Below are 25,801 nucleotides of genomic sequence, written 5' to 3' on the forward strand. Positions count from 1 at the left end.
TTAATCCCAATTTGTAGAGGACACAATTTAATCAGAGAGGGTTAAACTCATTCCCTCAACCTTGTACATCACACACACTCACTGTGCCCGAGTGTGGCTGTTTTATCCTGAGAAAGTTCAGCCGAGAGTCATACACTTCTGATCTTAGTGCTCTCAGTGTCTCAGTGTCACTTTCGTCTTGTGTAACCATCCATTCCAGCTGCCCCGACAGTCTTACTCTCTCTAATGGGTTGAAAAGGCCAGAAATGGGGACTTTGGTCTGGACCTAAGCATTCCACAACAGTGGCTGGCTAGTGGAGGGTGTCTGTAGTGTGTGTGTGTGTGTGTGTGTGTGTGTGTGTGTGTGTGTGTGTGTGTGTGTGTGTGTGTGTGTGTGTGTGTGTGTGTGTGTGTGTGTGTGTGTGTGTGTGTGTGTGTGTGTGTGTGTGTGTGTGTGTGTGTGTGTGTGTGTGTGTGTGTGTGTGTGTGCATGCGCGTGTGCATAAGCATTGAAGGATTTGCCATTTGTTGTGGTGCGGTCTTATCTCAGCAATCACAGACAGATCTTTCCCAGAAGACCGTTTCCCAGTACTAGAACACAGTAAAGCTGTATAAGCAGAAGAAGGAAATAGAGGGAGGAGGATGGGAGCCTATAGGGAGGGAGAGGGAGGTAGAGAGGAGAATGAGAGGATAGGGAGGGTGGAGGGATGGAGAAATAGACAGAAAAAGGGAAAGACAGAGAAAGACAAGGGGTGGAGGGGGATTAACTCTGGGTCAAACAGAGATAAACAGCTTTAGACAATGATGCTGACTGATGAGTCTCTGGCACTGAATCAAACACAGGGTGTGTGTGTGTGTTTGTGCACGTTGCCACAGGGTCTCTGTCTGAAATCCTCTTTGTCTGAAATTCTGTCGTTCGGTATGGAAGGAGGAGAGAAGAAGCCATTCCTAAGATCAAATGTGACCTTACTGATAATAAATGGCGTTCCTGGAGAGAGAAGAAGAGAGAGAGAGTGGAGACAGAGAGAGAGGGAGTAAGAGGCGAGGGGAAGAGAAACTGGGATAGAGAGACAGGGGGAGGGAAAGTGTGTGAAAATGGAAGAGAAACTGGGGTAGAGAGACACGGGGAGAGAAAGTGTGTGAAAATGGAAGAGAAACTGGGATAGAGAGACAGGGGTAGAGAAAGTGTGTGATAATGGAAGAGAAACGGGTAGAGAGACAGGGGGAGAGAAAGTGTGTGATAATGGAAGAGAAACGGGTAGAGAGACAGGGGGAGGGAAAGTGTGTGATAATGGAAGAGAAACGGGTAGAGAGACAGGGGGAGAGAAAGTGTGTGATAATGGAAGAGAAACTGGGGTAGAGAGACAGGGGGAGGGAAAGTGTGTGATAATGGAAGAGAAACTGGGGTAGAGAGACAGGGGGAGGGAAAGTGTGTGATAATGGAAGAGAAACTGGGGTAGAGAGACAGGGGGAGGGAAAGTGTGTGATAATGGAAGAGAAACGGGTAGAGAGACAGGGGGAGGGAAAGTGTGTGATAATGGAAGAGAAACGGGTAGAGACAGGGGGAGGGAAAGTGTGTGATAATGGAAGAGAAACAGGTAGAGAGACAGAGGGAGGGAAAGTGTGTGATAATGGAAGAGAAACAGGTAGAGAGACAGAGGGAGGGAAAGTGTGTGATAATGGAGTGATAGTGTGAGAAAAAAAGTGACTGACTGATTAAATGATCCAGGGGGAATATTTAAACGTGTCAGTGCCTTCCTCTCTCTTCCCCCTCTCTTTCTCTCTCTCTTCCCCCTCTCTTTCTCTCTCTCTTCCCCCTCTCTTTCTCTCTCTCTCCTGCCAGCTGTTTTTGATTAGGCTGAGCAGGTTGTCAAAAAGTCCTCTCTTGCTCTCCCTCTCTCTCTCTCTCTTTCTCACTTTCTCTCTCTGTCTCTTTTTTCAGAGTTTATCCAGCTTTGCAAGTGTGATTTGATCTGTTGAAGAACATAACTTGGATTATGCCTGAGTCGGTGCTGCCTGCCATGCAGTAGAACTAAAGTTGTAAAGCCCATCCGTGGAGCTGTGTTACTTTACCACAGGGAGTCCATTGTGTCTGTCTGAGTCATAATGCTGCTACAGTAGTTTTGTCCAGACCGTCCTAAACGGAGGGGAAGAAGGAGAAAGTGAAAACTCAGCAGTGCGTGTAATGGACCAAGAAGGTGGGCTCCGTTCAGAGTAACTCGAAATAACCCACAGCTGAAGACGATGGGGAAGATAACAGCTCCGTGTCAGAGGGAACATCAACTTTAAAGTACCGTACTGTCACTGGTAATAGGCTCAATCACCAACGGAGGTCATCACCACTGACACTGCATAATCCAGATATACCCACTCCCTCTGCAAGTGTCACTAATCCAGCCTGGTCACACGTGATGCACTGCAATATTAGACGTTTGTCCAGGTCCCCAGGACGTCGGACAGCTTATTAATCAATGCAGTTTGTCCCATTTCAGCACCATTTCTAAGACCCCTAGATGTGACTGTGATCTGCCATGTCGGCGGAACAGGTAGGTAAATACTGTACGGTTTAGCTCAGTGATGTTGGGTTATATCAGCGTGTCTCAATGGCACAGTAACAGAAGGGGCTAAGTGTGTCTTTGCTTTATTTGCCAGAGCCAGACAATAACATCAAGGAGCCCCCACTGATGAAAGAGCGAATAGCTACAGTAGCTGTGTCTGTTGTTATCACACACCTGGCCGCAGGCACACCACACACACAGTCACACACACACACAGTCACACACACACACAGTCACACCACACACACAGTCACACACACACACAGTCACACACACACAGTTACACACACACACAGTCACACACACACACAGTCACACACACACACATAGTCACACACACACACACAGTCACACCACACACACAGTCACACACACACACACAGTCACACACACACACACACACACACACACACACACACACACACACAGTCACACACACACACAGTCACACACACACACAACATTTCTACATACACACAGACACACACACACACACACACACACACACACACACACACACACACACACACACACACACAGAGAAACACATATTTCTTAACACGCATGAAAACTATGCATACAGCAGACAAAGGCAATCACACATTTATTGAGATAAAGGACTGCTGAAATGGTTTGAGATGCCAAATCATTCTGAGTAGAATTTCCAGTCTCAGCAGTTTAAAGGCAGTAGCCTGGAGTGAAAAAGCTTATTTCAATCACACTTTACATTTCCTGTTTTCAGGCATTACAATTATCCCTGATTTCAGAAGCGAAGTAAATTACAGTGTAACTGTAAAAATAATAATCACAGCCATCTGAGAAAGGTAGATAGAGATTCTGGTAAACAACTTAGCCTGATTAAAATTAGACCATTAGAGAGTGGAGTAATTTAGAGTCTCGCCCAAAGGCACAGAGAATAAACTGAATCAACTGTTTTGAGAAAAAGTGTGTATTTAATTATTCACTTTAATTTCCATTATACCACACATCCTTTAGATTGTGATGCAGACTGCATCAAACATTATCCAGCGCAACTTAGAGTCATGGAAGTATGTGGAATAAAAATGTCAACGTGCTTTATTGCAAAACCTCACATTCAAATAGCAGGACCCCATAATCCCTGAATTCTAATGGAAATGGGTCAAGTCGGCATGATATGCCAGTTGCGTGCCTACTGCCTCTACCAAGCTGGAATCCCATGGTCCAGGAGAGAAGAGCAGAGAGCATTATGGGTAATATTATGTATCCAGGCTTCCAGGAAGCCAGCGGTGCTAAAGAGGCTTGACTTTATCAGAATGGAAATATGCAAATCCAGATTATAGGCCGTGTGGAGCGAGCGTTTCCATGTTAGTCATATCCTGTTGTTGGAGACGGGGAGGCTAATGCTCTCTAGTCTCTGCTCTTAAGAAAAACCTGGTTGTGTTTCTGAGTGACGCGTGCTACGGTATGTCACACACTATGGCCTGGAACGTGTCCTTTGGAAGGAGAATATCCACACACCGTTTGATGCTGCCATATATACACTGAGTGTACAAAACATTAGGAACACCTACTCTTTCCATGACATAGACTGAAAGGGTGAATCCAGGTAAAAACAGTGATCCATTATTGATGTCACCTGTTAAATCCACTTCAATCAGTGTAGATGAAGGGGAGGAGACAGGTTAAAGAAGGACTTCTAAACTTTGTTACAATTGAGACATGGATTGTGTATGTGTGGCATTCAGAGGGTGAATGGGCAAGACAAAAGATTGAAGTGCCTTTGAATGGAGTACGGTAGTAGGTGCCAGGCGCACGGTTTGTGTCAAGAACTGCAACGCTGCTGGGTTTTTCAGTTTCCCGTGTGTATCAAGAATGTTACACCACCCAAAGGACATCCAGCCAACTTGACACAACTGTGGGAAGCATTGCAGGCAACACAGGCCAGCAACACTCTGTGGAACACTTTCGACACCTTGTAGAGTCCATGACCCAACGAATTGAAGATGTTCTGGGGGCAAAAGGGTGTGCAACTCCATATTAGGAAGGTGTTCCTAATGTTTTGTCCACTCAGTTTTGAGGGAATAGGGATTATTTTACAGGACTGCCATGGATGAGCATCAGACGTTGGTTTAAACTAGAGGATGTGACCCATGCCGGTCAAGATGGCCCTACAGCCAGAACACAGTGAAGAGGTACAGGTAAATGTTTCATCCGTCCACCGACCATTACAAAGCAGCTAAACTGCAGTACATTGTTAGTACACCGTGTTCAAGCATTCTTCATTGTATTACCAACCTTGTTAAGTGTATATTGGAGAGGTAATCATGCAGAGAGGTCTTGGTACTAGAACACAGTGATCAGGTACATGTACTTGTCCTCTCTGATCCTCTAGGGTCCGTCCACCCACCATTTAATAAATGTATAGAATATTGTTGGTACACTGTGAAAAGCATTCCTCATCTTATTACTACCAGCCTCTTCCAGTGTATAGGAGAGGTAATCATGAAGACAGAGAGAGATGTGAGTGTGTAGGTCGTGGGAATTGAGGGCGTGCCCCCTTAGGTCCAGCCTGGAGGAACAGGGAACATCTAATGGAAACCAATTACCTGCCTGGTGATTAGAGGACTCAATGAGCTACGGCTGGATATCATTCTAAGGTGAAGCCAATGTGAGTTGGGAGCTGGAGTGTGTGTGTGTGTGTGTGTGTGTGTGTGTGTGTGTGTGTGTGTGTGTGTGTGTGTGTGTGTGTGTGTGTGTGTGTGTGTGTGTGGCGGGGGAACTACAGGGAGGACCTGCAGGGCAGAGAAAACATTTACAAACAGCTCTCAGACCAGCGAGCGGTGGACGGGTCATTACGACACTCAATGGAACGAAACAAAGTGATGCGCCCTCCACCCGGCAACGCTCGCCACGGCAACGCTCAACCGCAAAGTTGTTTACAAGTCATCACGGCAGGCACTTACAGTGTTTCTCTCTGTTTTTCTCACTCTCTCCCTTGCTCTCGCTCTCTGTGCACACCACCTCTGTTTACTCCCTTCTTTTAAACAAACTTGCATAAACCATTTTATTTTTGTACTGTATATATATACATATAATGATGGTCAATGCAGTAATGGTGAATCGTTCTCCATCTCTCTCACACATATTGTCTAAAAAGATCATACAAGAGTGAGGTTACTATGGGAACAGTCTGCACATGTGCATGAGAGTTCAATAACGACGATAAAAGCATCAACTCTTCAAATCTTTTCAATCAATACTCTAGCACCTCCTTTGAGTGCGGCCTTTCGTCTATGTTCAACCTTACTTGAATCACCACGCAAATGATAGAAATATGCTGCATTGTATATTCTGACGGGAGATATTCATCTTTTGTCCCCTTGTCTACAGCTCAAGGAGCCTGCTCTTGACCATTATTATCAACCCAGAATATAGCTCTGTGTGACTTTAACTTTTACTCCTTCTGATGTTTTGTAATAACAAACCACCCAATTGAACTGAACCTCACCGGTAACAAGCATAGTGAATCCCATAGTGACCTGAGCCAACTCCCCGTGCTTATTATGGGGAGCGACGGATCAGGCAAGCACCTTGTTATGCGGAGATACGCACTGTGTCGCCCATACGCACGCACAGTCCGGTGCGGTCAATAAGGGCTCCGCAGCGTTGCCGGGCGAGAGTTTGCCGGCAGCCAGGGAGAAGTGCGCCGGCGCAGCGCACCTGGCCACCAGTGCATCTCCTCGGTCCAGTTTACCCTGTTCCTGCTCCCCGCACTAGCCCTGAGGTGCGTGTTACTAGTCTGGCGCCTCCAAAGCCAGCCCCACGCACCAGGCCTCTAGTGCGCCTGCCCAGTCCAGTACGTCCTGTTCCTGCTCCCCGCACTAGCCCTGAGGTGCGTGTTACTAGTCTGGCGCCTCCAAAGCCAGCCCCACGCATCAGGCCTCTAGTGCACCTGCCCAGTCCAGTACGTCCTGTTCCTGCTCCCCGCACTCGCCCTTCAGTGCGCCTCCATAACCCGGTTCAGCCAGTGCCTGCTGTGAGCACTCGGCCTCCAGCGACGCTCCTCAGCCCTGAGCCTCCAGCGATGCTCCTCAGCCCTGAGCCTCCAGCGACGCTCCTCAGCCCTGAGCTTCCAGCGACGCTCCTCAGCCCTGAGCTTCCAGCGACGCTCCTCAGCCCTGAGCCTCCAGCGACGCTCCTCAGCCCTGAGCCTCCAGCGACGCTCCTCAACCCTGAGCCTCCAGCGACGCTCCTCAACCCTGAGCCTCCAGCGACGCTCCTCAGCCCGGAGTCTCCAGCGACGCTCCTCAGCCAGGAGTCTCAAGCTACGCTCCTCAGCCAGGAGTCTCAAGCGACGCTCCTCAGCCCGGAGTCTCCAGCGACGCTCCTCAGCCCGGAGTCTCCAGCGACGCTCCTCAGCCCGGAGTCTCCAGCGACGCTCCTCAGCCCTGAGCCTCCAGTGACACTCCCCAGCCCGGAGTCTCCAGCGACGCTCCTCAGCCAGGAGTCTCCAGCGACGCTCCTCAGCCCGGAGTCTCCAGCGACGCTCCTCAGCCCGGAGTCTCCAGCGACGCTCCTCAGCCCGGAGCCTCCAGCGACGCTCCTCAGCCCGGAGCCTCCAGCGACGCTCCTCAGCCCGGAGCCTCCAGCGACGCTCCTCAGCCCGGAGCCTCCAGCGACGCTCCTCAGCCCGGAGTCTCCAGCGACGCTCCTCAGCCCGGAGCCTCCAGCGACGCTCCCCAGCCCGGAGTCTTCTGAACAGGAGCTACGCCCAGAGCCAGAGCCACCTCCATAGTGGGAGGATTGGGAGGGGGGGGGTGTAGCACAGGGACCGTTGTTGACGGTGGCCACCCTCCCTTCCCTCCCTTTAAGTTTGGGGTTGTTTTTGTTTTTGAGGTGCATTCGGAATCTGCACCTTTGGGGGGGGGTTACTGTCACGTCCTGACCAGTAAAAGGGGTTATTTGTCATTGCAGTTTGGTCAGGGCGTGGCAGGGGGTGTTTGTTTTGTGTGTTTCGGTGTTTTTAGTTTAGGTTCTATGTTTTCTATGTTTAAATCTAGTTTTCTATTTCTATGTTGGGGTTTTGATAGGACCTCCAATTAGAGGCAGCTGGTTGGTGTTGTCTCTAATTGGAGGCCATATTTAGTTGGGGTTTGTTTCACTTGTGTTTTGTGGGTGGTTATTTTCTGTATAGTCTGGGAGCCTTATGGAACTGTTTTTCATCATACATTTATTTTGTTTAAGTGTTTTCATCAAATAAATTAAGTATGAGCACTTTACCCGCTGCGCCGTGGTCCTATCCTTACGACACCCGTGGCATTGCTCTTCTAGAGGTCTTAACAAAGGTTTCTGAACTGGCAGTGACCACATGGCAAAACAGACCATTTAAGTTTTAAGACTTGCTGCCTTTCCTATCTGTCACCTATACATTTGAAATTTCATGGGGCAGTTTTTTATACTGTTGATAACACCTAAAATTACCATATAAATTATAGTTTCCATTACAATGTAGGGATGCATCAGAGTAGAGGCCTGTTTTGGACAGCATTCATTTTTCCTCAGTCGCTCCGGCTCGTTTGAGAGGGAATGATCCCCTCATCCTCTCTTCCCTCCCTAAGTAAGATGGACAGACTCTTCCAGCAGGGTTAAGTTCTGTTAGAGACCAGGTCCACCATGGGCAGTACGGTCACATTACGGTCATAGTGTTTTGACCCTTTTATCATCATTCACTTCCAATCACCCTCACTTTCTCACACTCATCTCTCTCTACCCACCCCCCTCTCTCTCTCTCTCTCTCTCTCTCTCTCTCTCTCTCTCTCTTTCTCGCTCTCTCTATTTCACTCTCTCTGTTATCTCAATTCAATTCGAAGGGCTTTATTGGCATAGGAAACATGTTTACATTACCAAAGCAAGTGAAAGCTCTCTCTCTATGTCCCTCTCTCTTTCTCTTTCTCTCTCCCTCTCTATCTTTATTTCACTCTATCTATATTTTTTCTCTCTGTTATCTCTCTCCATGTCCCTCCATCTCTCTATTTCAATCTCTCACCATCCTTCTCTCCCAACTTTAACAATCTTTAACAATTCTCTCTCCTCCCTTCCCTCTCATATTTTCTGTGACTATCCTCTTTCACGTTCTCTCTCCCTCTCTCCTGCTATGCTTATTTCATGATTGGTGGGAGAGAGGCCATTTCCAAGGGCAGTGGGGCAGAAAGAGGAAAAGACAAAGGTAGGGAGAGAGGGGAGAGAGAGAGAGAGAGAGAGAGAGAGAGAGAGGAGAGTTTCACCACATTAAGAACAGATATACGCTTACCCTGTCAGTTTGGGAATAATCCTGCACACACACTCACACTGTCGCACAAAGGCACGCGAGAGGGGCACTAGGCTAGTAGAGACCCACTCTTCCATTTTCTGACCTTGCCTAGAACCAAAGGAACAGAGGGACACATCATTACAGAGCATGACCAACTTCTCAAACCTGTCCTGTCCTGCTTTGTCCCACAGTCTGGGCTCAAAAGCCTGCCTTCCCCTCTCCTTCAGTCCTTGCTTCTGGGCTAAAAAAACATCCCATCCTCTCTCCCATCTTCTGTTTCCCATAGTATGTGGTCTGTGTGCCGTGCTCTCTGGCCTTCCTCCAGTGACCTCCAGAAGCACCTGGTCCCCCCAGCATGCGTAGCCAGAGAAGAGGAGGGAAGAGGGGGATCCGGAGCAGTGCTTTCACCCCTGCCATGTGGAGAGGCCACGGGACATGAGACAGACCAGTGGACCATGAGGCCCAGCTCCAAGGTCACCCAGCCAGAGACAGACCCATCTGGATGAAATACCACCGAATAAATTATGGGACACACACCTGACCCACACACACACACACACACACACACACACACACACACACACACACACACACACACACACACACACACACACACACACACACACACACACACACACACACACACACACACACACACAAACAGATGCACACACACACGCAAACAGATGCACACACACACACACACACACCATATCCCTATACCTGTAGGACCCAGAAGGCAAGCCGAAAAACCGTGGCTCGAGACAGTTTGCTGTGCTCTCCTTGCATGTGTATACCTCATAAATACTGGATGGTACACTCAGTCACACATGACCCATACACACACACACCTGTCACACACACACACCCCTATACCAGTCCCCTAGGGAGAGACAATGTAAGCCAGGGTCACACATCTACTGCCAGGCTAGATGAGACCATTGCAGGTAGATCAGTCAGAGTATAAGAGGAAGGGAGGGAAGAGGAGGAATAAAAGGTGTAAGTTGAAAGGGGGGTAGAGGGAAAATTATGAGGAGGAGTATGAGGAAAAGAGGTGGATCGGAAGAGATAGGGACTGAAGGACTGAGGAGAGGGCTATAAAAAGGAGAATGATGGGGAGGGAGGGAGGGAGGGAGGGAGGGAGGGAGGGAGGGAGGGAGGGAGGGAGGGAGGGAGGGAGGGAGGGAGGGAAAATAGAGAGAATGAGAAAGAGGAATGAAGGAATGGAGGGAGAGAGTGAGAGGGAGAGAGAGGATGAGATAGTGCAAAGGAGGGAGAGAGAACAAGAGAGGGGGGTCTGGGAGAGAGAACAAGAGAGGGGGGTCTGGGAGAGAGAACAAGAGAGGGGGGTCTGGGAGATTACACCACCTGGTCAAGGACACCCTCAGACACAGAGCCATCCATTACAACTGCTGCTGAACGGTAAGGCCTAAACGAGGTGTGTAAGACACAGAGAACAGGGTTGGACGTATAATCATTCTGTAATTACGCACACACACACACACACACCAGCACGGGGAAACAGCATACCCACAAACACTCTGTAATTACACACACACTCTGACACACACAAACACCAGACAGCAGAAATAATGAGCTTATCTCCCCGAGCGCACGAGCAACAGAGGTCCTGAGGACTCGCCACCAATTAGCACAGGGCCCTGCGGAACAGGGGGGACAGCAATGATTACACTGAAGTTATTATCTCTCCCCTCATCCATGTGTCACTTCATAGCCATTAGCCAATAACAAGTGTTATAGGCTGGGGAAGTTGGGGAGAACTATAGGGAAGTTGCTTGGTAACAGTGTGGGTCATTTTCTTAATAGTATTGAAGGTAATTGCATGTCAACATGTATGGGTCCTATGACAATTTCCTATGGTCAATAACGTGTGTTGAATGATTGTGTTCATTATTAAATGGAAATAACACTCTGACGTCTCCTATGAAAGCTGTCAACAACAGCTGTGACACCATGCACCTCTGGAGCAGACTGTCCGTTTCACTGGGGTTCAACTGTGGGATTGAACACAAACACACACACACACACCCATAGATACACAAGCACACAAACACAGAAACACACGTACAGTATCCATTTGCACATTCACACATACACACACGCACACGCACGCACACACACACCCATACGTACAGTACACACGCGTGCACGCACATAAAAAAAACACAGAAACACGCAGACATCCGCACATTCACTCACACACACGCCCACACAACCGCCGTTATACCTGATAAAAGCCCCAACATACACCTACAGATCCATCTCAGCCCATCCCTCAGGATCAGCTCTGTGTGGATGAAGAAAACCCCCATACTAACATCAGTCACTTCACCCCCTCTAGCGCTCATGTTGACGGTCACCTAAAACCAATGGCCGTGTGGACCGTGATCTGATGAATGAGTGAGAGGAGACTTTGTGCTGTATAGCAGTCGCTTCTAGAACATTCACCGGGTTGTTGTAGTGAAAGAGTAGGTGTTGTCAATGACTATCACGGTTTAATAAAGGTTAGCTAGACGAGTGAGAGAGGACACACACTACACACACACACATCAGTGCCTCTGGTGAAACTGCAATAAAGTCAAATGGCGTGACTCCATAACCTGTGGGGGGGGGGGGGGGGGGGGGGTGATGTTTGTGGAAATGGGCTGGAAGGGGTGTGTGTGTGTGTGTGTGTGTGTGTGTGTGTGTGTGTGTGTGTGCATGTTGCGCACGCGTGTGTGTACTTTAGGCGTGTGTGGGTGGGGGCTTATGGTGGGATGATGCCAGCTAATTAAATTACATCTGCTCAAATTGAAGAGGCTCAGGAGAGGAGGAGCGAGACGGAGAGAGAAACAGAGAGAGCGAGGGAGTGAATAAAAGCGGAGGAGGGGCGGAGAGGAGAGCAGGGCATTAGCCAGGAGACGGAGCTAATGATCCGAGGTCGTGTTTATCTCTTTATGGGACTGGGAACGCTGAGAGGGAGCGCTGGGAACACCGTGGCTCTGGGAAGCAGATGGGGTCTGAAGACATGCCCGGAATATTCCGAATTCTGTTGGTGAATCAAAGACAAAATAGGAGATTCTTTCTGATTTTCTCTCAGTTTGTGTCTTTGAGGAGAGCAGGATGATAAGAAAGACCTGTGTTTTATTTAGATTGAGTGACTGCAGCTGCTAGAAGACACTCCTGGTAATGGGTCCCTCTGCTCTGGCTGAACCACTGTCAAGCTCCAGCTACAGACGAGAACAACAACAGTGCAGCTTAGAGGCTACACCCACTCACACACCACACACACAGTCTCCTACAGCTTCTGATAGCCGACGGTGTCACTCCCTATATCAAACACCTCATCCTACTGTCTCTCTCACACCATTTCTCTCCCCAAATGGTGCTGCTTCCCTCTCTCTCCTCCTCCCCCTCCCTCTCTTCTCTCCAGATGGTAGGTGTGCTGTGTGTCTCTGTTTAACCCACCAGGCTAGCTAATTTAACACTAATGAACTACTTTGTCTCCCAGCCAGAACAGATGATGACCGCTGACCTCTGTGGCCAGCCAATCAGACGACACAGCTGGAAAAGACAAACCCCTCTGATCCCGCCCCTCCGACTGAGCTACGTTGGAACTACTCTATCAATAAGGAGCTTGATACCAGACCGATGTACCATTTCTTATGCCAGAAATGTGTATTGACCTCCAGTGTATTAGGAACAGTATGGTGCACCATTCACTATGTCACACAGTTTCCACTCAGTTATTGTATTCAAAATGAGCTACACTAATAACACTGAACCAGCCTTTAATCCTAATGGTGACACTACTAAACTGTGCTATTTATAATGCTGCAACAATGGCCGACAATTCATACTGCACCGCAACATTATTCATCCCTAGTCTTGGTATCACCAGTGGGAAGCCATACTCACATTGAGCTACTTTCTACTGCTCAGAATAACATGAATTGTGCAGTAACGATTCTGTCAGGTGTGGGGTGTATCCACCTGGGTGTTTGGAGGAGACCCCACACTCAGGTGGAAATCAGATCTCTATAATTGGATTCCAGATTATAAATGTGCTCACCATTACACCGCTTAGACCAGCTGCTCACCAGAGACAAATGCTGACTCTCCTCAGTCTCCTGACTCTTCGCTGATGAAGCATGGGACCAACTGTCCAAATTACACCATTTACTGAACAGGGCAGCAATCTGAGCAAGACAGGCAAGTTAATGAACAATTAGCTCATCTCTGCCTGTTTTGCGTTGTATTAATTGGAATATGCGCACCTTGACAGACTACAACAAAGTAGCTGATTGCTAACAACAGTAGAGGGTAGCTAGCCTGTCTGTCAATAGATTTTCTAAGTAGAGGCAGGCAGTGTGTGTGTGTGTGTGTGTGTGTGTGTGGTGTGTGTGTGTGTGTGTGTGTGTGTGTGTGTGTGTGTGTGTGTGTGTGTGTGTGTGTGTGTGTGTGTGTGTGTGTGTGTGCGTGCGTGCGTGTGTGTGTGTGTGTGTGTGTGTGTGTGTGTGTGTGTGTGGCAGGCAGGCAGGGAGCTTGAACTCACAGTCTGATATAATCACATTTTTTATATTTTATTTTAACTTCTATGGGCTAGGTGGGACGCCAGCGTCCCACCAGCGGGACACAGCCAGTGAAATATCAGGGCGGATAATTCAACAAACAAAATGTCATAATTCAACTTTCTCCAACACACAACTATTTTACACCATTTTAAAGATAAACTTCTCGTTAATCTAACCACATTGTCCGATTTCAAAAAGGTTTTACAGCGAAAGCAAAACATTAGATTATGTTAGGAGAGTACATAGACAAAAATAATCACACAGCCATTTTCCAAGCAAGGACATGTGTCAATAAAAGCCAAAACACAGCTAAATGAAGCACTAACCTTTGACGATCTTCATCAGATGACACTCCTAGGACATTATGTTACACAATACATGTATGTTTTGTTCGATAAAGTTCATATTTATATCCAAAAACAGCATTTTACATTGGCGCGTGATGTTCAGAAAATGTATTCCCACCAAAACGTCCGGTGAATGTGCAATTTGCAATTTACAAAAATACACATCATAAAGGTTGACAAAATATATAACAATTATTTTAAGAATTATAGATAGACTACCCCTGGATGCAACCGCTGTGTCAGATTTTAAAATAGCTTTACGGAGAAAGCACATTTTTCAATATTCTGAGTACATAGCTCAGCCATCACGGTGAGCTATTCAGACACCTGCCAAGTTCGGGGCAACCTAAACTCAGAATTAGTATTAGAAATATTCTCTTACCTTTGCTGATCTTCGTCAGAATGCACTCCCAGGACTGCTACTTCCACAAGAAATGTTGTTTTTGTTCGAAATAATCCATATTTATGTACAAATACCTCCGTTTTGTTCATGCGTACAGATCACTTATCCAAAGGCATAACATGCGAGCGTGGAACGAGAGACGAAAAGTCAAAATGTTCCATTACCTTACTTAGAAGCATGTCAAACGCTGTTTAAAATCAATCTTTATGGTATTTTTAACGTAAAATTGCGATAATATTCCAACCGGACAATAGCATATTCATTCAAGAAGAAAAAGAAGGAGGGGCCGCTCGCAGGACCGAGCATATCCAATCCCTTTGTTGCCAGGCAGTCCACTCAGAAACTGAGCTCCTATTATCTGCCCAGTGACAGGAAAATGCTCAAGCCACTTTCTGAAGGCTTTAGACAGCCAATGGAAGCCTTAGGAAGTGCAACGTCCCCCACAGACACTGTAGTTTCGAAAAGAGAATCAAAAGAAGAACTACAATTCTCAGACTTTCCACTTCCTGCTTGGACTTTTCTCAGGTTTTTGCCTGCCATATGAGTTCTGTTAAACTCATAGACACCATTCAAACAGTTTTAGAAACTTCAGAGTTTTTTCTATCCAAATCTACTAATAATATGCATATTCTAGTTTCTGGGCCAGAGTAGTAACCTGTTTAAATTGGGTACGTGTTTCATCCGAAAATACTGCCCCCAAGCCCAGACAGGTTTTAATCCACAAATTACATTTCAAAGGTCTTGGCTACAAGGACACTTAAGGATACAAACAGCACCTTCTTCTCCACACAGCTAGGCTGTCCTAACATCTAAAACAGAGCAGTACTTCAACAGTTGCTTTGCTCCAGTCTTGGGCAGGCCTGCAATCTGAAGGCCACGCACACACACACAGCTCTGAACACAACATCAGCACTCAGCGCTATTTAAAAAACGGAATACGCACTCATATACACTCTCCCCTAGATAGAGCAGCTACACGAAAGCCAGTGTGGATTAATAAAAGACGGAAGGGGTCACGACCTTCTACAAGGTGGATGAGATTGGCTCAGTAAATCCTGCTACTGCTGTCAGTCAAGTGGCTACATTTGTTCACTGCAAATTTTAACAAACTCCCTCGCTTCTTCTCTCTGTCTCTCTCCCTCTGCCCAATTTCTCCAACTCCATGTGGAATTGAACACAGCACAGAGCACACACACACACACACACACACACACACACACACACACACACACACACACACACACACACACACACACACACACACACACACACACACACACACACACACACACAAACATTTTTTTTATTGCTGCTCTGTGCTCTCTTTTTCACCTCAATTTCCCACCTCTCAGTCAGAGCCAGTGTGGCGTGGTCTGAGAAGAGAATGGGGTGGTAGGTGCCTGCATGCCACCATGACACTGTCCAAAACTCTGGGGTGTGCTGCCACTCAAACACACACATGGATTAGCATTCTAGCTGTAGCCTAATGTACCCTAGCCTAGCCTACAGCCAACCCTTTCTAATGGGTTGACAGGCTAACCTGAGGTGCAATCAACTTGGCAAACATATGCTAATGCTGGTCATTTTGGCAAACTTTCGCTAACAGTCTTTTACACTTTCGACCTGTTGTTAGCTAGCTAGCATTAGATCTGCTGTTCACGGATCTCTCCTCAGCACTCCCTCCAGAAGAACACAAGTCGGTGTCTTGACACATCGCCAGCCAAATATGTACAGTGCCTTGCAAAAATATTCACCCCCCCTTGGCATTTTTCCTATCTTGTTGCACTACAACCTGTAATTTAAATTGATTTTTATTTGGATTTCATGTAATAGACATACACAAAATAGTCCAAATTGGTAAAGTGAAATGAAAAAAATAACTTGGAAAAATGGAAAAGTGGTGCATGCATACTATGAAGCCCCTAAATAAGATCTGGTGCAACCAATTACCTTCAGAAGTCACATAATTATTTAAATAAAGTCCAACTGTGTGCAATCTAAGTGTCACATGATCTGTCACATGGTCTCAGTAGATATACACCTGTTCCGAAAGGCCTCAGAGTCTGCAACACCACTAAACAAGGGGCACCACCAAGCAAGCGGCACCATGAAGACCAAGGAGCTTTCCAAACAGGTCAGGGACAAAGTTGTGGAAAAGTACAGATCAGGGTTGGGTTATAAAAAAATATCAGAAACTTTGAACATCCCACGGAGCACCATTAAATCCATTACTAAAAAATGGAAAGAATATGGCACCACAACAAACCTGCCAAGAGAGGGCCGCCCACCAAAACTCACAGACCAGGCAAGGAGGGCATTAATCAGAGGCAACAAAGAGACCAAAAATAACCCTGAAGGAGCTGCAAAGCTCCACAGTGGAGATTGGAGTTTCTGTCCATAGGACCACTTTAAGCCATATATTCCACAGAGTTGGGCTTTACGGAAGAATGGCCAGAAAAAAAGCCATTGCTTAAAAAATAAAATAAGCAAACACTTTTGGTGTTCGCCAAAAGGCATGTGGGAGACTCCCCAAACATATGGAAAAAGGTACTCTGGTTAGATGAGACTAAAATTGAACTTTTTGGCAACCAAGGAAAACGCTGTCTGGCGCAAACCCAACACTTCTCATCACCCCGAGAACACCATCCCCACAGTGGCAACATCATGCTGTGTGGATGTTTTTCATCGGCAGGAACTGGGAAACTGGTCAGAGTTGAAGGAATGATGGATGGCGCTAAATACAGGGAAATTCTTGAAGGAAACCTGTTTCAATCTTCACGAGATTTGAGACTGGGACGGAGGTTCACCTTCCATCAGGACAATGACCCTAAGCATACCGCTAAAGCAACACTTGAGTGGTTTAAGGGGAAACATTTAAATGTCTTGGAATGGCCTAGTCAAAGCCCAGACCACAATCAAATTGAGAATCTGTGGTATGACTTAAAGATTTCTGTAACTCCAGCAGAACCCATCCAACTTGAAGGAGCTGGAGCAGTTTTGCCTTGAAGAATGGGCAAGAATCCCAGTGTCTAGATGTGCCAAGCTTATAGAGACATACCCCAAGAGACTTGCATCTGTAATTGCTGCAAGAGGTGGGTCTACAAAGTATTGACTTTGGGGGTGTGAATAGTTTTTTTTGTCTTGTTTCTTGTTTGTTTCACCCCCAAAAGTATTTTGCATTTTCAAAGTCATAGGCATGTTGTGTAAATCAAATGATACAACCCCCAAAAAATTGATTTTAATTCCAGGTTGTAAGGCAACAAAATAGGAAAAATGCCAAGGTGGGTGCATACTTTCGCAAGCCACTGTATGTATATGAGACGCAGACTCTGCCCATCAAAAATATGCAGATCAGTCTCTGTTCCCATGATCTCTCTCTCTCTCTCTCTTTGGCACAGAGTGGGATAATCATTTCTGAATCCAGGCTGTTTTCAATTAGGACCTGTGATTCGGGGGGACCAATGCGCTGAGCAGAGACCAACAATTCAATCATTTGAATAATTCATTGTGAATGTTTAATGCATTTAAACGACTACAAACACCGTGTTCGCCCACTTTGGACACATCGCACTGACCCAAAGTGTGCCCTTTCCAACAAGAACAAACACAATATGTTGCCACTCTGTGTGTGTATGTATGTATGTGTGTGTGTGCATGTGTTTGTGTGTGTGTGTGTGTGTGTGTGTGTGTGTGTGTGTGTGTGTGCAAAATGAAAAGAGAGAACGAACACAAAGGGAGAGACCATTAACTCCTATTGTACAGAGCCACTTTTTAAGTCAATCATGTAAGGTGGTTGAGTGGTTCTATGGCTAATACCTCTTCAGAACAGAGAGAAAGGACTGATCCCCCTGTTCTATACAACGCTGTAATCCACAGAATACAGGCTCCTGAATCCCTCTCTGTATTTACACACCACACACACACACACACACACACCCACACACACACACACCACACCACACACACACACACCCACACACACACACACACCACACACACACACACACACACACACACACACACACACACACACACACACACACACAGTTAAGGCACCCAGCAGAGAGATGACCCGGTTCTTTCAGGTCTCTCTTTGTCCAGACATGCCAATCTATCCAAGGAGATGAAATGAAAAGTGTGAGGAAGAAAGAACGAGTGAGAGAGAGAGAGAGAGAGAGAGAGAGAGAGAGAGAGAGAGAGAGAGAGAGAGAGAGAGAGAGAACATGAGCAAGAAAAGGTGAAAAGGGGGAGTGGACACAGATGTTTAAATGGGAGTAATTGTCGAGGGCTGAATAGTATTCATGAATATGTGAGCTGTTATCAGTCAAAAAGAACACAGGAGGAGAGAATGCAAGTAACAAGTGAATGGGGCTGTATGTGGGTTAGACACAGGAAAGTGAGAGAGGGAGGGAGATGAGAGGGGTGAGGAGGTTTATAATGGGGAAGGGGGAGTAGATGCAGGAATAGATTGGGGAGAGAAGAGGGTGAGGTAGAGGGGAGGGAGGAGGTAGAGAAGGGATGAGGGAAAGTATATGATGGGGGTTTAAGAATAGGTGGAAGAGATAATGGGCCACAGATCTGAGAGTCAGGGCGAGAGAAGGGGATATAGAGGAATAAGGGGGAGGAGGTAGAGAGGAGATCAGGCCAGGGGGTTAGAGGAGGAGGTAGAGAGGAGATCAGGCCAGGGGGTTAGAGGAGGAGGTAGAGAGCAGATCAGGCCATGGGTGTCTGGGAAGGAGGTAGAGAGGAGATCAGGCCAGGGGGTTAGGGGAGGAGGTAGAGAGGAGATCAGGCCATGGGTGTCTGGGGAGGAGGTAGAGAGGAGATCAGGCCAGGAGGTTCGGTGAGGAGGTAGAGTGGAGATCAGGCCATGGGTGTCTAGGGAGGAGGTAGAGAGGACATCAGGCCAGGAGGTTAGGGGAGGAGGTAGAGAGGAGATCAGGCCATGGCTGTCTGGGGAGAATGTAGGGAGGAGATCAGGCCAGGGGGTTAGGGGAGGAGGTAGAGAGGAGATCATGCCAGGGGGTTCGGTGAGGAGGTAGAGAGGAGATCAGGCCATGGCTGTCTGGAGAGAATGTAGGGAGGAGATCAGGCCAGGGGGTTAGGGGAGGAGGTAGAGAGGAGATCAGGCCAGGGGGTTCGGTGAGGAGGTAGAGAGGAGATCAGGCCAGGGGGTTCGGTGAGGAGGTAGAGAGGAGATCAGGCCATGGCTGTCTGGGGAGAAGGTAGGGAGGAGATCAGGCCAGGGGGTTCGGTGAGGAGGTAGAGAGGAGATCAGGCCATGGATGTCTGGGGAGAAGGTAGGGAGGAGATCAGGCCAGGAGGTTAGGGGAGGAGGTAGAGAGGAGATCAGGCCATGGATGTCTGGGGAGAAGGTAGAGAGGAGATCAGGCCAGGGGGTTAGGGGAGGAGGTAGAGAGGAGATCAGGCCAGGGGGTTCGGTGAGGAGGTAGAGAGGAGATCAGGCCAGGGGGTTCGGTGAGGAGGTAGAGTGGAGATCAGGCCAGGGGGTTCGGTGAGGAGGTAGAGTGGAGATCAGGCCAGGGGGTTAGGGGAGGAGGTAGAGAGGAGATCAGGCCATGGATGTCTGGGGAGAAGGTAGGGAGGAGATCAGGCCAGGGGGTTCGGTGAGGAGGTAGAGAGGAGATCAGGACATGGCTGTCTGGGGAGGAGGTAGAGAGGAGATCAGGCCAGGGGGTTCGGTGAGGAGGTAGAGAGGAGATCAGGCCATGGATGTCTGGGGAGGAGGTAGAGAGGAGATCAGGCCAGGAGGTTAGGGGAGGAGGTAGAGAGGAGATCAGGCCATGGATGTCTGGGGAGAAGGTAGAGAGGAGATCAGGCCAGGGGGTTAGGGGAGGAGGTAGAGAGGAGATCAGGCCAGGGGGTTCGGTGAGGAGGTAGAGAGGACATCAGGCCATGGCTGTCTGGGGAGAAGGTAGAGAGGAGATCAGGCCAGGGGGTTAGGGGAGGAGGTAGAGAGGAGATCAGGCCAGGGGGTTCGGTGAGGAGGTAGAGAGGAGATCAGGCCAGGAGGTTAGGGGAGGAGGTAGAGAGGAGATCAGGCCATGGATGTCTGGGGAGAAGGTAGAGAGGAGATCAGGCCAGGGGGTTAGGGGAGGAGGTAGAGAGGAGATCAGGCCAGGGGGTTCTGTGAGGAGGTAGAGAGGAGATCAGGCCAGGGGGTTCTGTGAGGAGGTAGAGAGGAGATCAGGCCAGGGGGTTAGGGGAGGAGGTAGAGAGGAGATCAGGCCAGGGGGTTAGGGAGGAGGTAGAGAGGAGATCAGGCCAGGGGGTTCGGTGAGGAGGTAGAGAGGAGATCAGGCCAGGGGGTTCTGTGAGGAGGTAGAGAGGAGATCAGGCCAGGAGGTTAGGGGAGGAAGTAGAGAGGAGATCAGGCCAGGGGGTTCGGTGAGGAGGTAGAGAGGAGATCAGGCCAGGGGGTCTGGGGAGGAGGTAGAGAGGAGATCAGGCCAGGAGGTTAGGGGAGGAAGTAGAGAGGAGATCAGGCCAGGGGGCTAGGGGATGAGGTAGAGAGGAGATCAGGCCAGGGGGTTCGGTGAGGAGGTAGAGAGGAGATCAGGCCAGGGGGTTAGGGGAGGAGGTAGAGAGGAGATCAGGCCAGGAGGTTAGTGAAGGAGGTAGAGAGGAGATCAGGCCAGGGGGTTAAGGGAGGAGGTAGAGAGGAGATCAGGCCATGGGTGTCTGGGGAGGAGGTAGAGAGGAGATCAGGCCAGGGGGTTAGTGGAGAAGGTAGAGAGGAGATCAGGCCAGGGGGTTAGGGGAGGAGGTAGAGAGGAGATCAGGCCAGGGGGTTCGGTGAGGAGGTAGAGAGGAGATCAGGCCAGGGGGTTCGGTGAGGAGGTAGAGAGGAGATCAGGCCAGGGGTTTAGGGGAGGAGGTAGAGAGGAGATCAGGCCAGGAGGTTAGGGGAGGAGGTAGAGAGGAGATCAGGCCAGGGGGTTAGAGGAGGAGGTAGAGAGGAGATCAGGCCAGGGGGTTAGTGGAGGAGGTAGAGAGGAGATCAGGCCAGGGGGTCTGGGGAGGAGGTAGAGAGGAGATCAGGCCAGGGGGTCTGGGGAGGAGGTAGAGAGGAGATCAGGCCATGGGTGTCTGGGGAGGAGGTAGAGAGGAGATCAGGCCAGGGGGTTAGTGGAGGAGGTAGAGAGGAGATCAGGCCAGGGGGTCTGGGGAGGAGGTAGAGAGGAGATCAGGCCAGGGGGTCTGGGGAGGAGGTAGAGAGGAGATCAGGCCATGGGTGTCTGGGGAGGAGGTAGAGAGGAGATCAGGCCAGGGGGTCTGGGTCTGGTACGATACTTAATTTCTTCTCCTGGATTAGAATTCTGGCTGGTAAAAATAGGAGGGGTATTTTTATCCGCCTTTCCCCTCTTCCTCTCCCCTCATCCCCTCATCTCTGAACAGTATTAATTACATCCCATCCATTTATCCTAATAATACCGTTATTAATGCCTTCATTAAAAGAGTCTGGTGCACTCACTGCCTCTGCTGCCCTGCACTGAGCCACGGTGCTAGGGGCCACAGACACACGTACTGTACATACGAATGTACGCCAACACACACTTGTATTATCAGACAGACACACAAACATGTATGCATGCTGCCACCCAGCCCAGCAGGGTACACAATCACACTGTGGAGCATCAAGAGGAGAAAAGAGAGAGCAACAGGATGTTCAATTATACTGTTCTTTTTGAAGGTTGTTATTTTAGAAAGAAGAAGGAAAACAATGTGAAGGAGGGTGAGAGAGGGAGGAAGAGGGATAGTGGAGACATAATAGGACAATGGAGACAAGAAAATAAGTGTGTGTGTGTGTGTGTGTGTGTGTGTGTGTGTGTGTGTGTGTGTGTGTGTGTGTGTGTGTGTGTGTGTGTGTGTGTGTGTGTGTCAGTGGAGGCTCCTCAGAGGAGGAGTGAATTGCATACAAATAAAAATAGTGAAACATTAAAAAAGTTATCCTTTTTAGATAAAACTATACTAAATATATTCACCAAGTACATGATTAAAACACACTGTTTTGTAATGAAGGTCTACAGTAGCCTCAGCAGCACTCTGTAGGGTAGCACCATGGTGTAGCCGGAGGACAGCTAGCTTCCGTCCTCCTCTGTGTATATTAATTTCAACACAAAACCTCATGGCTCATGGTTCTCACCCCCATTCCATAGACTTCCATAGTAACTGTAAGTGTAGTGGCAATTCCTTATGAAAAACCACTGGCACGGGAGAGAGCTGTCCATAACACGTCCACAAAAATCAGCTTTCCAAACATTACTCTTTTTGGGTGAAGTTACCATCTATTGTGCAAATAAAATATAAATAACTCCAAAACACATATTCCTATAGAAAAGGTGCATTCTATAAGCTTTATCTGTGATACAGTAACAACAGTATGCACTCTCCTCTATGCTAACCCTTCCCATTCACCTGTGCTAATTATTGTATATACACATGTGACCAGTGACCCATGACCTCAACATATTTTTATGTTTTAACCTTCATTTAAACTAGGTAAGTCAGTTAAGAACAAATTCTTATTTACAATGATGGCCTACCCTGGACGACGCTGGGTCAATTGTGCACACCCTATGGGACTCCCAATCACGGGCAGATGTGATTCAGCTTGGATTTGAACCAGGGACTGTAGTGTCACCTCTAGCACTGAGATGCAGTGCCTTAGACCACTGTGCCACTCGAGTGCCCTCTAGTGTACCAAACAAATAAAAATAACCCTTTACAGACATCAAATACACAACACATAATACAGACCAAAATGGCTCCTACACACCGGCCCCTAATTTTTATCTGGCTTAGGCAAGAAACAATTATACAAATGCAAAAAAGGAGCCAACATTGTATGTGTATTTGTGTCTTCATGGAGGGATGATCTCCAGCTCAGCCTATAACAAGGTCAGCTCTGTAGTAGTTTAGCCCCAGCTCAGCCTATAACAAGGTCAGCTCTGTAGTAGTTTAGCCCCAGCTCAGCCTATAACAAGGTCAGCTCTGTAGTAGTTTAGTCCCAGTTCAGCCTATAACAAGGTCAGCTCTGTAGTAGTTTAGCCTCAGTTAAGCCTATAACAAGGTCAGCTCTGTAGTAGTTTAGCCCCACCTCAGCCTATAACAAGGTCAGCTCTGTAGTAGTTTAGCCCCAGCTCAGCCTATAACAAGGTCAGCTCTGTAGTAGTTTAGCCACAGCTCAGCCTATAACAAGGTCAGCTCTGTAGTAGTTTAGCCCCAGTTCAGCCTATAACAAGGTCAGCTCTGTAGCAGTTTAGCCCCAGCTCAGCCTATAACAAGGTCAGCTCTGTAGTAGTTTAACCTCAGCTCAGCCTATAACAAGGTCAGCTCTGTAGTAGTTTAGCCCCAGCTCAGCCTATAACAAGGTCAGCTCTGCAGTAGTTTAAACCCAGCTCAGCCGATAACAAGGTCAGCTCCGTAGTAGCTTAGCCCCAGCTCAGCCTACAACAAGGTCAGATCTGTAGCAGTTTAGCCCCACCTCAGCCGATAACAAGGTCAGCTCCATAGTAGCTTAGCCCCAGCTCAGCCTATAACAAGGTCAGCGCTGTAGTAGTTTAGCTGCAGCTCAGCCTATAACAAGGTCAGCTATGAAGTAGTTTAGCCGCAGCTCAGCCTATAACAAGGTCAGCTCTGTAGTAGTTTAGCCACAGTTCAGCCTATAACAAGGTCAGCTCTGTAGTAGTTTAGCCCCAGCTCAGCCTATAACAAGGTCAGCTCTGTAGTAATTTAGCCACAGTTCAGCCTATAACAACATCAGCTCTGTAGTAGTTTAGTCCCAACTCAGCCTATAACAAGGTCAGCTCTGTAGTAGTTTAGCCCCACCTCAGCCGATAACAAGGTCAGCTCTGTAGTAGTTTAGCCGCAGCTCAGCCTATAACAACGTCAGCTCTCTAGTAGTTTAGCCCCAGTTCAGCCTATAACAAGGTCAGCTCCGTAGTAGTTTAGCCCCAGCTCAGCCTATAACAAGTTCAGCGCTGTAGTAGTTTAGCCTCAGCTCAGCCTATAACAAGGTCAGATCTGTAGTAGTTTAGCCCCAGCTCAGCCTATAACAAGGTCAGCTCTGTAGTAGTTTAGCCACAGTTCAGCCTATAACAAGGTCAGCTCTGTAGTAGCTTAGCCCCAGCTCAGCCTATAACAAGGTCAGCTCTGTAGTAGTTTAGCGTCAGTTCAGCCTATAACAAGGTCAGCTCTGTAGTAGCTTAGCCCCAGCTCAGCCTATAACAAGGTCAGCTCTGTAGTAGTTTAGCCCCACCTCAGCCGATAACAAGGTCAGCTCCATAGTAGCTTAGCCCCAGCTCAGCCTATAACAAGGTCAGCGCTGTAGTAGTTTAGCTGCAGCTCAGCCTATAACAAGGTCAGCTCTGAAGTAGTTTAGCCGCAGCTCAGCCTATAACAAGGTCAGCTCTGTAGTAGTTTAGCCACAGTTCAGCCTATAACAAGGTCAGCTCTGTAGTAGTTTAGCCCCAGCTCAGCCTATAACAAGGTCAGCTCTGTAGTAATTTAGCCACAGTTCAGCCTATAACAACATCAGCTCTGTAGTAGTTTAGTCCCAACTCAGCCTATAACAAGGTCAGCTCTGTAGTAGCTTAGCCCCAGCTCAGCCTATAACAAGGTCAGCTCTGTAGTAGTTTAGCCTCAGTTCAGCCTTTAACAAGGTCAGCTCTGTAGTAGCTTAGCCCCAGCTAAACATATAACAAGGTCAGCTCTTTAGTAGTTTAGCCCCACCTCAGCCGATAACAAGGTCAGCTCTGTAGTAGTTTAGCCGCAGCTCAGCCTATAACAACGTCAGCTCTCTAGTAGTTTAGCCCCAGTTCAGCCTATAACAAGGTCAGCTCCGTAGTATTTTAGCCCCAGCTCAGCCTATAACAAGGTCAGCGCTGTAGTAGTTTAGCCTCAGCTCAGCCTATAACAAGGTCAGCTCTGTAGTAGTTCAGCCCCAGTTCAGCCTATAACAAGGTCAGCTCTGTAGTAGTTTAGCCCCAGCTCAGCCTATAACAAGGTCAGCTCTGTAGTAGTTTAGCCACAGTTCAGCCTATAACAAGGTCAGCTCTGTAGTAGCTTAGCCGCAGCTCAGCCTAAAACAAGGTCAGCTCTGTAGTAGTTTAGCGTCAGTTCAGCCTATAACAAGGTCAGCTCTGTAGTAGCTTAGCCCCAGCTCAGCCTATAACAAGGTCAGCTCTGTAGTAGTTTAGCCCTAGCTCAGCCTATAACAAGGTCAGCTCTGTAGTAGCTTAGCCCCAGCTCAGCCTATAACAAGGTCAGCTCTGTAGTAGTTTAGCCCCAGCTCAGCCGATAACAAGGTCAGCTCCATAGTAGCTTAGCCCGAGCTCAGCCTATAACAAGGTCAGCGCTGTAGTAGTTTAGCCGCAGCTCAGCCTATAACAAGGTCAGCTCTGTAGTAGTTTAGCCTCAGTTCAGCCTATAACAAGGTCAGCTCTGTAGTAGTTTAGTCCCAGCTCAGACTATAACAAGGTCAGCTCTGTAGTAGTTTAGCCACAGTTTAGCCTATAACAAGGTCAGCTCTGTAGTAGTTTAGCCCCAGCTCAGCCTATAACAAGGTCAGCTCTGTAGTAGTTTAGCCACAGTTCAGCCTATAACAAGGTCAGCTCTGTAGTTGT

Source organism: Salmo salar, chromosome 17 (genome assembly GCF_965601325.2).
Source record: "Salmo salar chromosome 17, fSalSal1, whole genome shotgun sequence".
NCBI classification, from domain to species: domain Eukaryota; kingdom Metazoa; phylum Chordata; class Actinopteri; order Salmoniformes; family Salmonidae; genus Salmo; species Salmo salar.